This window comes from Pecten maximus, chromosome 10 (genome assembly GCF_902652985.1).
Source record: "Pecten maximus chromosome 10, xPecMax1.1, whole genome shotgun sequence".
Taxonomy (NCBI): domain Eukaryota; kingdom Metazoa; phylum Mollusca; class Bivalvia; order Pectinida; family Pectinidae; genus Pecten; species Pecten maximus.
The window spans coordinates 14,910,326-14,923,045 of NC_047024.1; the positions used below are offsets into that span (position 1 = coordinate 14,910,326).

The 12,720-nt window shown below is 36.5% G+C and overlaps 1 protein-coding gene across 3 annotated transcripts in view; it reads right to left on the minus strand.

The window, feature by feature from the left end:
• Positions 1-12,720, minus strand: part of LOC117335598 (trichohyalin-like) — a 99,353-nt gene that overhangs the window by 62,453 nt on the left and 24,180 nt on the right. For all 3 annotated transcript variants that reach the window (XM_033895704.1, XM_033895719.1, XM_033895722.1), the window contains exon 2: positions 8,303-8,357. The gene's annotated coding sequence lies outside the window, so the exon portion shown is untranslated. The remainder of the gene's footprint in view (positions 1-8,302; positions 8,358-12,720) is intronic.

The window sequence follows — 12,720 nt, forward strand, 5'->3', positions numbered from 1 at the left end:
GTTGGAACATGTACAAATGCCACCACATTCATATCAAAATCCATTTTAATGTAGATTTAAAAAAAAAATTTGCTTGTTATTTTTTCAATTTAAAAACTTGATTAGGTAAAACATAGATAACACTCATGTTAACAGAAGCACTGTGTATAGAGTTCAATGAAGAGTAATGAAAATTAGCCTGCCCATGCTGGGACTCTTAACTAGTGACCTTTTGCTCTCCGAGCTGACATCCTAATACCCCACAACTAAAGGTAACTTCAGACAGGCTGAGATAATAAGCTGACTACACCCTCCACTTTTATATAAATTCTTCCTCAGCCATGCAGGGGGAGATGTCACAACTCACACACCTCAGCTTTCAGAAAGGATACAATTTCTCAAGTTAAGAACAACATTTCGAAAATTTTGATGAGTCTTGATACTTTGAGCAAGTCACACAGGAAAAGCATGAGTGCAGGACTCAATTGCTAATATCCAAGTCCCAAAAATCACTCAATCAGGTATTTTCAAAATATTTAATATCTGTACTTATATAATATAGATATCCTGTACCAGGTGCTGCACTAGAAACATTGAAGTTTCAGAATTCCTTACATATTTTCACTTTAAATCAGGTATAGAGAGCAGATTCCATGCCACCAAGCAATCCATAATTTATTGTGTGAATATATAAAAGAACCGAATTGTGTTCATTTTTTTTATCAGAACAATTCACCACAAGGAACATGTTCCATGTTTTCGACTGTTCTTAGGGTGAAACAAGAGGCATTGTCAATACAATTACCAGCTTTTTATGTGAAACAAGGGACATAATCCACTTTGTGTGAAACAAGGGACATAATCCATTCTTTGACATCTTTTCATGTAAAAAACAATGGACATTATCCAATTTTTGACATCTTTTTGTGTAAAACAATGGACATAATCCATTCTTTGATATCTTTTCCTGTAAAGCAAGGGACATTATCCACTTTGTGTGAAACAAGGGACATTATCCACTTTGTGTGAAACAGGGGACAAACTCCGTTCTTTGGACATAATTCATTCCTTAATATCTTTTTTTGTAAAAGAAGGGACACAATCCATTCTTTGACATCTTTTCGCGTGAAACAAGTGATATAATCCGTTATTTGATGACATCGTTTTGTTTAAAACAAGGGACACAATCCATTCTTTGATGACATCTTTTTGTGTAAAACAAGGGACATAATCAATTCTTTGATGACATCTTTTTTTGTAAAACAAGGGACATAATCCGTTCTTTGATGACATTTTTTTGTGTAAAACAAGGGACACAATCCATTCTTTGATGACATCTTTTTTTGTAAAACAAGGGACATAATCCGTTCTTTGATGACATCTTTTTGTGTAAAACAAGGGACACAATCCATTCTTTGATGACATCTTTTTGTGTAAAACAAGGGACACAATCCATTCTTTGATGACATCTTTTTGTGTAAAACAAGGGACACAATCCATTCTTTGACATCTTTTCATGTGAGACAAGGGACATAATCCAGGTTTCAGGGTATCTATTACTGTTACTGACACCAGCCCTTTTTATGTAGCAACTGGCATTGCTGAAGTCTAAATTTGACTCGGTTTGTAAAGTACTTTAACCCCAGAGTATTATGAAGTTGATCTAGTATTTGACAGAATCCATCCGACACTTGTGTGAGCACAAAAGCTACATTTACATTGCTACTTATGTTACCGCTTACTAACAGATAACTGTCAGTCACACTTACCTGTAACTTGTCAGTCACTTGCTGAGAATTAGAAAAAAGTACTATTCTTGCGATAACATGGTCATGAAATTGTCAGAAGGATTACTGTGTCATCTGTCAACAAGTGTTGTATACATTATCTTCCAGATTAAAATGTGCATAAAAATCCAGGATAGACTTTAAGGTTGACATTTTTACTTTCCAGAGTACAAGACAACACAAAAAAAAAAAAAAAATGAAAAAAAATGGGGTATGCTCATAACTAAGAGAGCTAAGACAAGACCAGAGGTTATTTCCTGTAACCAAATTATCTATCTGGCCAAACCAAAAGAATTAACACTTTACAAGCTATACATTTCAAAAGATCAGGACTAGATTCAGGAAGGCCAAGCCAAAAGTACCAGACATTATTATAGAGCTCTGACAGGCCAATATACCAGATTGAATGTCCTTGTCTACACCATTAACAGATTCTCACTATCTGTCATATATAGAGACAAGCACAGAGAAATGTCACTGTCCACAAGTCCAATAGTGTCCTAGTGTACAGTTAAAACTATCCCACAAATGACTTGTGTCAACAGGTTTGTTGGTAGGTAGACTAATGGTTATCAGTCCCGAGTGGCTCTCCCTGTAAGTGTCACCACCATCCCCATAGACATTTATACCTATCAACAGAATTTGATACCCAACATTGAGCTGAAATTGAGATTTCTCAACATTATCAAATCTTCCATAAAATATTAAGAAGATCACATCTTTCAACACATCAAACAGGTCTGAATTTATTTTCATGATTTAACCTCTAAAAGCTACAGCATATTGCTTGCCAGCACGACAAGACAACTCGACAAGACGGCCCAACAAGACAATTTGACAAGACAGTAATATATGACACCTGTATGTACCCCCTGAAGGCTACGTCTTTGGAGACCTCTATATGTACCCCCTGAAGGCTACATCTTTGGTGACCTCTATATGTACCCCCTGAAGGCTACATCTTTAGAGACCTCTATATGGACCCCCTGAAAACTACATCTTTGGTGACCTCTATATGTACCCCCTGAAGACTACATCTTTAGAGACCTCTATATGTACCCCCTGAAGGCTACATCTTTGGTGACCTCTATATGTACCCCCTGAAGACTACATCTTTAGAGACCTCTATATGTACCCCCTGAAGGCTACACCTTTAGAGACCTCTATATGTACCCCCTGAATACTACATCTTTAGAGACCTCTATATGTACCCCCTGAACACTACATCTTTAGAGACCTCTATATGTACCCCCTGATCACTACATCTTTAGAGACCTCTATATGTACCCCCTGAAGGCTACATCTTTAGAGACCTCTATATGTACCCCCTGAAGGCTACATCTTTAGAGACCTCTATATGTACCCCCTGAAGGCTACATCTCAGACCTCTATATGTACCCCCTGAAGGCTACATCTCAGACCTCTATATTTACCCCCTGAAGGCTACATCTTTAGAGACCTCTATATGTACCCCCTGAAGGCTACATCTCAGACCTCTATATGTACCCCCTGAAGGCTACATCTCAGACCTCTATATTTACCCCCTGAAGGCTACATCTTTAGAGACCTCTATATGTACCCCCTGAAGGCTACATCTTTAGAGACCTGTATATGTACCCCTAAAAGACTACATCTTTGGTGACCTCTATATGTACCCCCTGAAGGCAGCCTAATACTTCTATTTTAAGAGACTTTTATATTGTAACTATCATATCTCTGAATGCTATATATCTCATTATTCATCAGCCCTAAAATAACAATCTTATCTCCCCTTGTATAGCTCTCAAAACAACCATGTTATCTTCCCTTGTATGAATGCAGAAAATTCACAATTCAATACCTTGGAACCCTAATTTTACCTGCCCTGAATCTCTTTTAAATGTTTAAAATGGCTTTAAAGATAATAGAGAGCAATGATTAATTATGTTCATTTCACTGCCTCTGCTAAGACTTGAACCTGTGACCTCTGGTTTACCAGTCTTAGAACCAATCCAGCTTATAAGGTCTGGGTAGCCGAGTTGTATATTGTGGCTGGCATTGCCTCTCTGTTTGGACAGAGATCCCCTATGCTATATAATACTGTCTGAAAGCTCAATTTGTACATGGTGACCCGTCTCCAAAATTTTTCTGGTCATTTTTATTTAAATGTGGGACACATAAGTGACAAACATAATCTCATACTTGTTTCTATGACAAATATCTGCCATTCGGAAGAAAACTTTCTGAAGACTGTTCCTAAATAATTTATCTGAGAACCTCACATCACCTATACAGTGATTTTGTAAACATGCCCCAAATTCAGATAGATTTATATACAGTGATGAGCCAGAGAAAGAAAGCACAAGATAGCGTCATGGATCATTTCTTCACAATGACAACTTGCAATATAATAGGTTCAGCTTGGCAGCACACACATAGCTTGTAGGTGTATAGGTAATGCAGTGTATCTACCTATATACCCAACAGTCCTCCAATATACAAGGAACATCAGCATCTTAGCCTGGTACAACATATGGCTGCTGTAGATTTCCTGATAAACACAACAAACATGATCATGTCTACTTCTTCACCAACAAAAATAGTTGTGTTTATTTGTCTTTGAATTTTTTTACAAGATAATTTGACTACAAAGTTGTTATTGTATGTCTGAAAAGTTTACGTAGATTTAACTTTCACACTCCAGACGCATGAATTTACTCTGAATCTACAGGTGTAGGTATTCTAAATTAAAATACATAGTTGTCCTAAAGTAAAGGTGAAGTTCATAGATAAATACTGAGGGAGGGTGAAAGTGTCACCAACAGAGTAAATAAGCGAGAGTGCGATTTTCAACTAGGACCGAGGATGATGGATTTCCATGCAAGTCTGATTTCCCAACACACATAATTCAAGAATACTGAGGATTACAAGGATGACTATGGCTGTCTGTATTACTGTTATTACTGTACTAACACCAGAACATTTACAAGGATGAATATGGTCATCCATGTAACTGTTATTACCGTACTAACACCAGAACATTTACAAGAATAAATACGGTCGTCCATAATACTCTCATTTCCATCCTGACACCAGAACATTTACAAGGATGAATACGGTCATCCATATAACTATCATTACTATCCTGACACCAGAACATTTACAAGGATGAATACGGTCGTCCATATAACTATCATTACCATCCTGACACCAGAACATTTACAAGGATGAATACGGTCGTCCATATTACTGTCATTACCATCCTGACACCAGAACATTTACAAGGATGAATACGGTCATCCATATTACTATCATTACCATCCTGACACCAGAACATTTACAAGGATGAATACGGTCGTCCATATTACTGTCATTACCATCCTGACACCAGAACATTTACAAGGATGAATACGGTCATCCATATTACTATCATTACCATCCTGACACCAGAACATTTACAAGGATGAATACGGTCGTCCATCTTCCACCATCTGTAGCATATTAACACAGATAAGAAGGAAACATACCAAAAGTCTCCACACAATACCCATCTCTAATGAAACAAGTCTGCTTCCCCAGCTAAATATAGACCCGTGCAATAAACTCCAGTTATTCTCAAAACTGTAAGGGTTTTATTATATCGGTCATAAAGAATAGACGGGTCACCAACCCTTTAAGTTTTTAAGATTTTAACACCAGATTTTTTCCCACTAGATCATAGATATGAATTTTATTTATAATTTGAAGACAGGAGCCAGTCTAATTAGGGAATAGAAGCAAATTACCTGTTATATACCGTGTAGATACTCCTTAACTTCGATATGAGTGTTAAATAAGCTAACCATACTCATTTGAACAAGTTAACGAGCATTAAATAGGCTAACCATACTCATTTGAACAAGTTTTGGAGCTTTTAATGACCCTGGTTCTCTTGCTGATTCAAAGATTTTAACACATTTGACCCTTTGACCTAGAAAGTAGGTCAAGGTTATTCATTTGAACAAATTTGGTATCACTTCATCCCAGCTACATATGCCTGATATTAAGACCCTAGCTATCTTGGTTATTGAGAAGAAGTCTTTTGAACAATTTAAACATACTTGTTCTGTAGTAAGCTTAGGGAGAAAACACACAAGCCTTAATTTTAGGAAGAAGGGACGAGTTTGATACAGGACAAGGGAACAATTTTCATACATTTTATTGAACTGTTATAGACAGAGGTGGGATTATTTACAAGGCATGGTGTTATTGCCAGAAAAACGTGGTATATACAGCAACTTTGTAACTAGGTTCATCTAACTTTAGGTTCAGATAAATGACATTAAAGATACAGAATTCACCAGAATGATTCACCTTGTGCCGAGAAAATCATACACATGTATGTGTTGATAATATGTGTTACTGATTAGAACCCAAGGGGTCAAGGTTACACATGTACAATGTACTTTGATTCACAGTAGGAGGCGGGCTTATTGCATGGCAACAAAATGATATTTTTTGCCATTTTCTAAAATCTAACAGACATGGTTAGGCTTATTCCTTATCAGACACTGGCTTACTGTTGGATAAATATGGTAATGATACGTACAACAGGTATATTTATTAGATTAAGTAAGGTAAACTTTCTGTTCAGTAATTAGACCAAACCTTATTACCCAGGTATAATTGAGATGGTCTGATATACCTAAGTGTAGCATCCTAAAAACTGGTAGATGATGCAGTCATCACCGCATACCACACATGCTAATGTGCATCATGTCTGTAGCAGTTCCAAGAGGCAGACGTGTAGAGGAAATCGTAAATTAATGTACAGCAACTCCACATCTCTGTAATGAATGCTGAACATGCAAGACCTTCAGCCATTCAATTGCTGGCAGAGTCAAGCAAAGACAAATGTTCCAATGAAAATTGTGTCGAGAGTATGAAAGTTGGGGCTAGAATTAATTTATATGAGGTACACGTGCCAGACAATTAAACAGCACAGACATTACTGTTGGTCCTTGGAACCTGAGGTTATTCCTGGACTTGACAATATCAGGAAAAGAATGCATCATGCCTGACTTCTCCACGTGATATACAAGTCAGGTTTACTTATACTAATTATAATTCAATGATGAGTCACAAATGTATATTACATATAGTGACTTATCAGGTATTTTAATGAAAGCAGTGTGGTTATAACATCCTATCAACAGCTATGGTAATTAAGGAACTGATTTTGTCAGAACCATGCTATTTCATACGGCCTCCCCAGTGTGCGAGATGCATGTGGTGAGTGTGTGTAGTATGTTCCTGTTTGTCTCCTGGTGACACTTTGAAATTGAAGCTGATAATTATTACAGTGCTACCTCACTGAAGCATACTAATAAAGTTACCCAGCAGGACACCCCACCCGATCACATTATAATGACAATGCATGGGCAAACGAGTCGTCCCACTCCCATAAAGGCTGAGTGCTAAGCAGGAGTAGCAACTACCATTATTATAGACTCTAGTATGTCTCGGCTATGGGACAGCATCCAAAGCCTTCCTCACAGGGGCGAGCACTCGACAAAAGGCCAAAAGAGGCTGTCATATCTAAGCAAACTGCAAAGCACGATGTAAGGATCTATGCTAAAGAAAGAAGAGGCCCAATGGACCTGCATCACTCACCTGTCAATTAAGTATGTGGATGATAGGCTGAATACCACATTATTCCAATATGAAAATAGCAATGTGTATTGATTCATTTCTTTTGTAGCCCTTCATTCCAGCATGCTTCTTGCCCTTATCATGAACCAAGCTTCAGCTTGCTTATTCAGACAAAAAATATTAAAAACAAAGTTGTTCGTTGGAATGAACTTAGTACAATTCATCATAGGAATGTTACTGGTCCAGTATTATTATCCTCAGCTTCTTAGTTATTTCTAAAGGATAACACATTTGATATCTGTGACCTTGAATGTCATCCATTTGAATGAATTGGGTAGACCTTCACCCCAACATCCTACAGGCCCAATAATAGGGTCACTGGGTCACCTGGTTATTGAGAAGAGGATTTTTTTTTTTTTTACATTTGATGCAGAATAAAAAATATCCTGGGGGTGGGGAAGTTGTGAGATGTCTTTTATATGCATATGAAGGTTTCATATGTTTATCCTAAGTCATAATAGATGGTCATGAAAAAAAAAAAAAGATTGTGGGGTGGAGTGAGAAACATTGTAAATGACACCTTCAGTGTCGACTATTCATATCTTCACTATATCAGGATGATAAAGTTAAAATTAGGGGGGTAATTTTTATGAAAGAGGGGGAGGGGTATACATTTACAATAGGGGTACAAAAAAGGGCAAAACAAAAAGTATCAAGATACTTTCTATGCAGGAGGTACATAGTATGCATGACACCAGCCATTCAGTGGTAAGGACAACTGATGCCCAAGCACAGCATAAGCTCACTTGCCCTTTGTGCAGGTAAACTATAGATAAAGATACCATCACAAATGTCAAAACCTGTAGTATTATATGTCAGATATTGTTTTGAATAACTGAGGCTGTAAGAGTTAAATGTTCACATACCTTCAAATATCAAAGGGAGATAATCCTTTTTCACTCAGTCACACAAAACGGCAGTCTGTAATAAATGTTAAAAACAGAATTGTAATCGGTAGGAAAATACCAAGATTTCTCTAATAACAATTTTTAACAAAAATAAAACAAAGAAATCTTTTACACCAGTTAGCAGCTGTCAATCAAATAATCTAGTTATACTACATGAAACTTTATTCCAGACAAACAAAAAACGCTGAAGCCCTAACAGTTTAATAAATCTGAAATAGAAAGTGTTGTCTCAAATGTTATTTTTAAAAGATTTTTCTGAGGTTGCCTGGTTTCTAAAAACAGCTTAAGTCAGGGGATAAAGAAACAGAAACATGTTTATGTGAAGGCTTTATATAAATAACACGCACAATATGTGCACACAAACGCACAAGGAATGGGAAGACTGTTTCCCCTGGCACCAGGTGCTCCCGACAACATACCATCCATTTTCTCCGGCGCAAATCGGAATTACGTCACAACATGTCGGGTACGGATCAATCAAACATTTCACAGATTGTACATACAGCTTGAGTGTAAAAACCACTGGAATGCCACATATTAGCATGTGCATCTCATGAGAGATAGGACGAGTTAGATGTGTATCAGAGATCTGTGTCGAGAATTATAACATTATATAACTTGGGGGGTCTGATTAACTTACACCTGCTATACAAACATTCATCAGCCTCACCTGTCTCAAACAATTCTCTAAGAAATACTAAATCTGTCCTCAAGATAGCTTCCTTTCCATTTTTTCACTTCCTGGTTTAAATTTTGATGTAAATGTTATCATGAAAGTGTATAAGTTAAATTTCACCAATAAGATAGAATTAAAATGACAGAACAGCCCACCCTGTAGTTCTGTATATCAGCTGGTAGAGCCAGGAATATTCTCACCTGACACTAACTAAAGTACCTGTGACCTTGCATGAAGTTTAACTCAGTATAAACTGTATATATTGCTACTATTCTATAATGTATCCTCAGTACTCTCTGTCAAGTGTCAGATTTTTAGTTAAAATGGCTTCTTCCACAAGACAATTTTAAAAGTTGTCTTTGATTAATGTAAGGCAGTTTGGATGTTTCCTATTGTAATATGTAGGATACTTTGTCCTTTCTGTTTTGATTTGGATAGATAGAGATAGAGGTAATGGAAGGAAGGAAGGAAGGAAGGAAGGAAGGAATATGCTGACAGCACAAGACTATGCTGGCAACACAAGAATATACTGACAGCACAAGAATATGCTGGCAACACAAGAATATGCTGACAACACAAGAATATGCTGACAACACAAGAATATGCTGACAGCACAAGAATATGCTGGCAACACAAGAATATGCTGACAACACAAGAATATACTGACAGCACAAGAATATACTGACAACACAAGAATATGCTGGCAACACAAGAATATGCTGGCAACACAAGAATATGCTGACAGCACAAGAATATACTGACAACACAAGAATATGCTGACAGCACAAGAATATACTGACAACACAAGAATATGCTGACAACACAAGAATATGCTGACAGCACAAGAATATGCTGACAACACAAGAATATGCTGGCAACACAAGAATATGCTGGCAGCACAAGAATAATCTTTCAACAATGGAGAATTTCATAGAAGGGTTGTACAAAACATTGCCTCTGTAATATACAGCTTGATAACAACTGATGCATCCCAACTCAAAGTTACTTCTCTCCCATCAAACCTGGATGTTAACGAGCCAGAATTAGAAAGTTGTGCTATTTATAAACATTAACTGGAGATGCCTCTGACTTAGAGGGTGGAAAAGACATTGACAGCTTCCGAGATAAGACAGATGTTTAGTCCTAGCAGACATCTATTCAATGAAGGAATATCCCATTCTGTGCCTGTTGCTATCAGTGAATGATTCAGGGGGAAGTTTAATGAGCATTCCATAGTGTATTGACAGACAAAGGCAGATAATCCAACTTTAAAGTTACTGGGGTTTTTTGTCTGTATAATTCTAAGTACAATAATTATGTAACCTGAGGTAATATAACAAGTGTCACAAATACATGAAAACTTTTGTAATGTTGAAACATTTCGGTAAAATTTTAAGCCATAATTTGTTCGCTTAAAGATCTTAGAACTTAATTTTTCTTTGTTTTGTTTTTTCATATCATTTTTTATTTATTAATTTATCGTTCACTTTTAGAGTTAGCCAACAGGTTCATCTAGTATATATTTCACAACAATAGTGGGAATTTATACATTCATGTACATTGTAAATATCATGCAATTATAGACTTCAGATGAGGTTTATCTATAACTTATGAACCTTAAACCTAATTAATGTTTATCTAGAAACTTAAGCTTAAGTCCACAATCATTTTCTTACATCATTAAAAACTTGACCTGTAGTCGTAGATTCCAAGATCACTACTTAATTACTAAAAGAAATAGCCTGTTTGACCTTGACCTTTTATCATGTGACTCCATCGATTCTATTGAAATCATGAGTGTCATATATAAAGTCGAGATCAGATCGCCTTACCAGCTCAGACAGGTAGGAGCATTGAAGAGAGCAAGATGATGCAAGTTTGAGCCCAACATGGGCAATTTACAAATTCAGTGCTGATTTCACAGCCCTGGGAGGTCTATTATAACCTTATTATGACACATATATCTTAAGAAGTTTGTTATCATGACCAAAATATTTACCGCTTAATAAACAACCTATTTGACCTTGATCTTTGACCTTGACCTTTTATCATGTTACTCTACCGATTCTATTGAAATCTTCTATTATTATAACTGTGAGGAAGAGGAGGGAGTATTACTAAAAGTTCCTCTGAATTTTAATTTGTACAGTCTACACAATGTCGGCTCTAAGATGTTAGAAAACCTGGGTTATCTCCCCTGACATGGAACCTATTTACGTAAGTAACTCATTTAAAATTCTTTCCGACCTGCTGTAGGCTGTGATGACCAATGAATTTACTAGACAGAAACACTTTTACATAAAACAGCTGTTTTTCCAGACTTCCTAAATGCCAATTAACTCTGTCATTACACATACATTCTGATTGAATGGCTAGACCGTCTTAAGATCCAAGTATTTTCTACCGATATGTTGTAAATATCAGCCTGTTAAACTTAGCCTTGTTTACATCTGTTTGTATCTATGAGACCATAACCAATTCTAGGTTTAATGATTTATTTGATGTTGAATGGACCAGAAACTGGCCAGTTTATAAAGAGAAAAGACTTAATTAATTTCTAGCTCTTATCTTCAAAATTCTTGTAAATTCAAATAAACATTGGCATCAATCGTTCAAATTCTTCCCTCTTTATAGCCAAGAGTTAATCTAGACACTAAAAAGAGATCTCCATCAGGGTTTTACTTATAACAGTATACCTCTGCTGAATTACAATGACAAGACTTGATTTAGAGCCATGATTCCAATTACAATGACAAGACTTGATTTAGAGCCATGATTCCACCTAACATGGCTACACAACATACTTTTACCTTTCAACATGCAAAGTTTACAAATACAGTAAAATGTAGCCATAAATGGTTTCAGTATAAAATAGAATGTTTGTGTCTTTTTCACATGAATATGTTTCTGTTTAACAAAATACCAAACTGAAATAAAATTATCTGCATCATTTGGTACTGAAATATACCCATATGTTGGGTATTTCTGACTACACCCCCTTACCCCTGTCCCAGACATATGCTATACATACCCAGGCCATTTTTCACCTCCTTTACAAAGATAATTGAGGATCATTTATATTCCTGACCGTGTCCTTAAATGAGCTGTTGATAGGACTTTGTAAACAATACAAAGCAAACCAATCCTATTTAAGTCTCACTAATTATTCAATATGTTCAATATATATATATAATTTGACATATGACACAAGCTTCAAGAAATGTCATAAAATTATCAGACAGTTTTTTTGACAGTAACACTAGTGTAAGATTCTATTCATCGCATAATTCAAAAGAAAATAATTGAAAACAGCTGGACCTAGTAGCTAACTTTCCTGTTCAACAGGAATAGTACTTTGATTTGGTTTATTTTGTTTAACGTCCTATTAACAGCCAGGGTCATTTAAGGACGTGCCAGGTTTCGGAGGTGGAGAAAAGCCGGAGTACCCGGAGAAAAACCACCAGCCTACAGTCAGTACCTGCCAACCGCCCCACGTAGGTTTCGAACTCGCAACCCAGAGGTGGAGGGCTAATGATAAAGTGTCGGAACACCTTATCCACTCGGCCACCATGGCCTGAGGAATAGTACTGCAGACTCAGCCATGTGACAACATTAATTGATGACATCACAATAATATTTATTACATGTGTGTTGTAAAATAGTTATGACTTGAGCATATTACATGGCAGAGCAGACAACA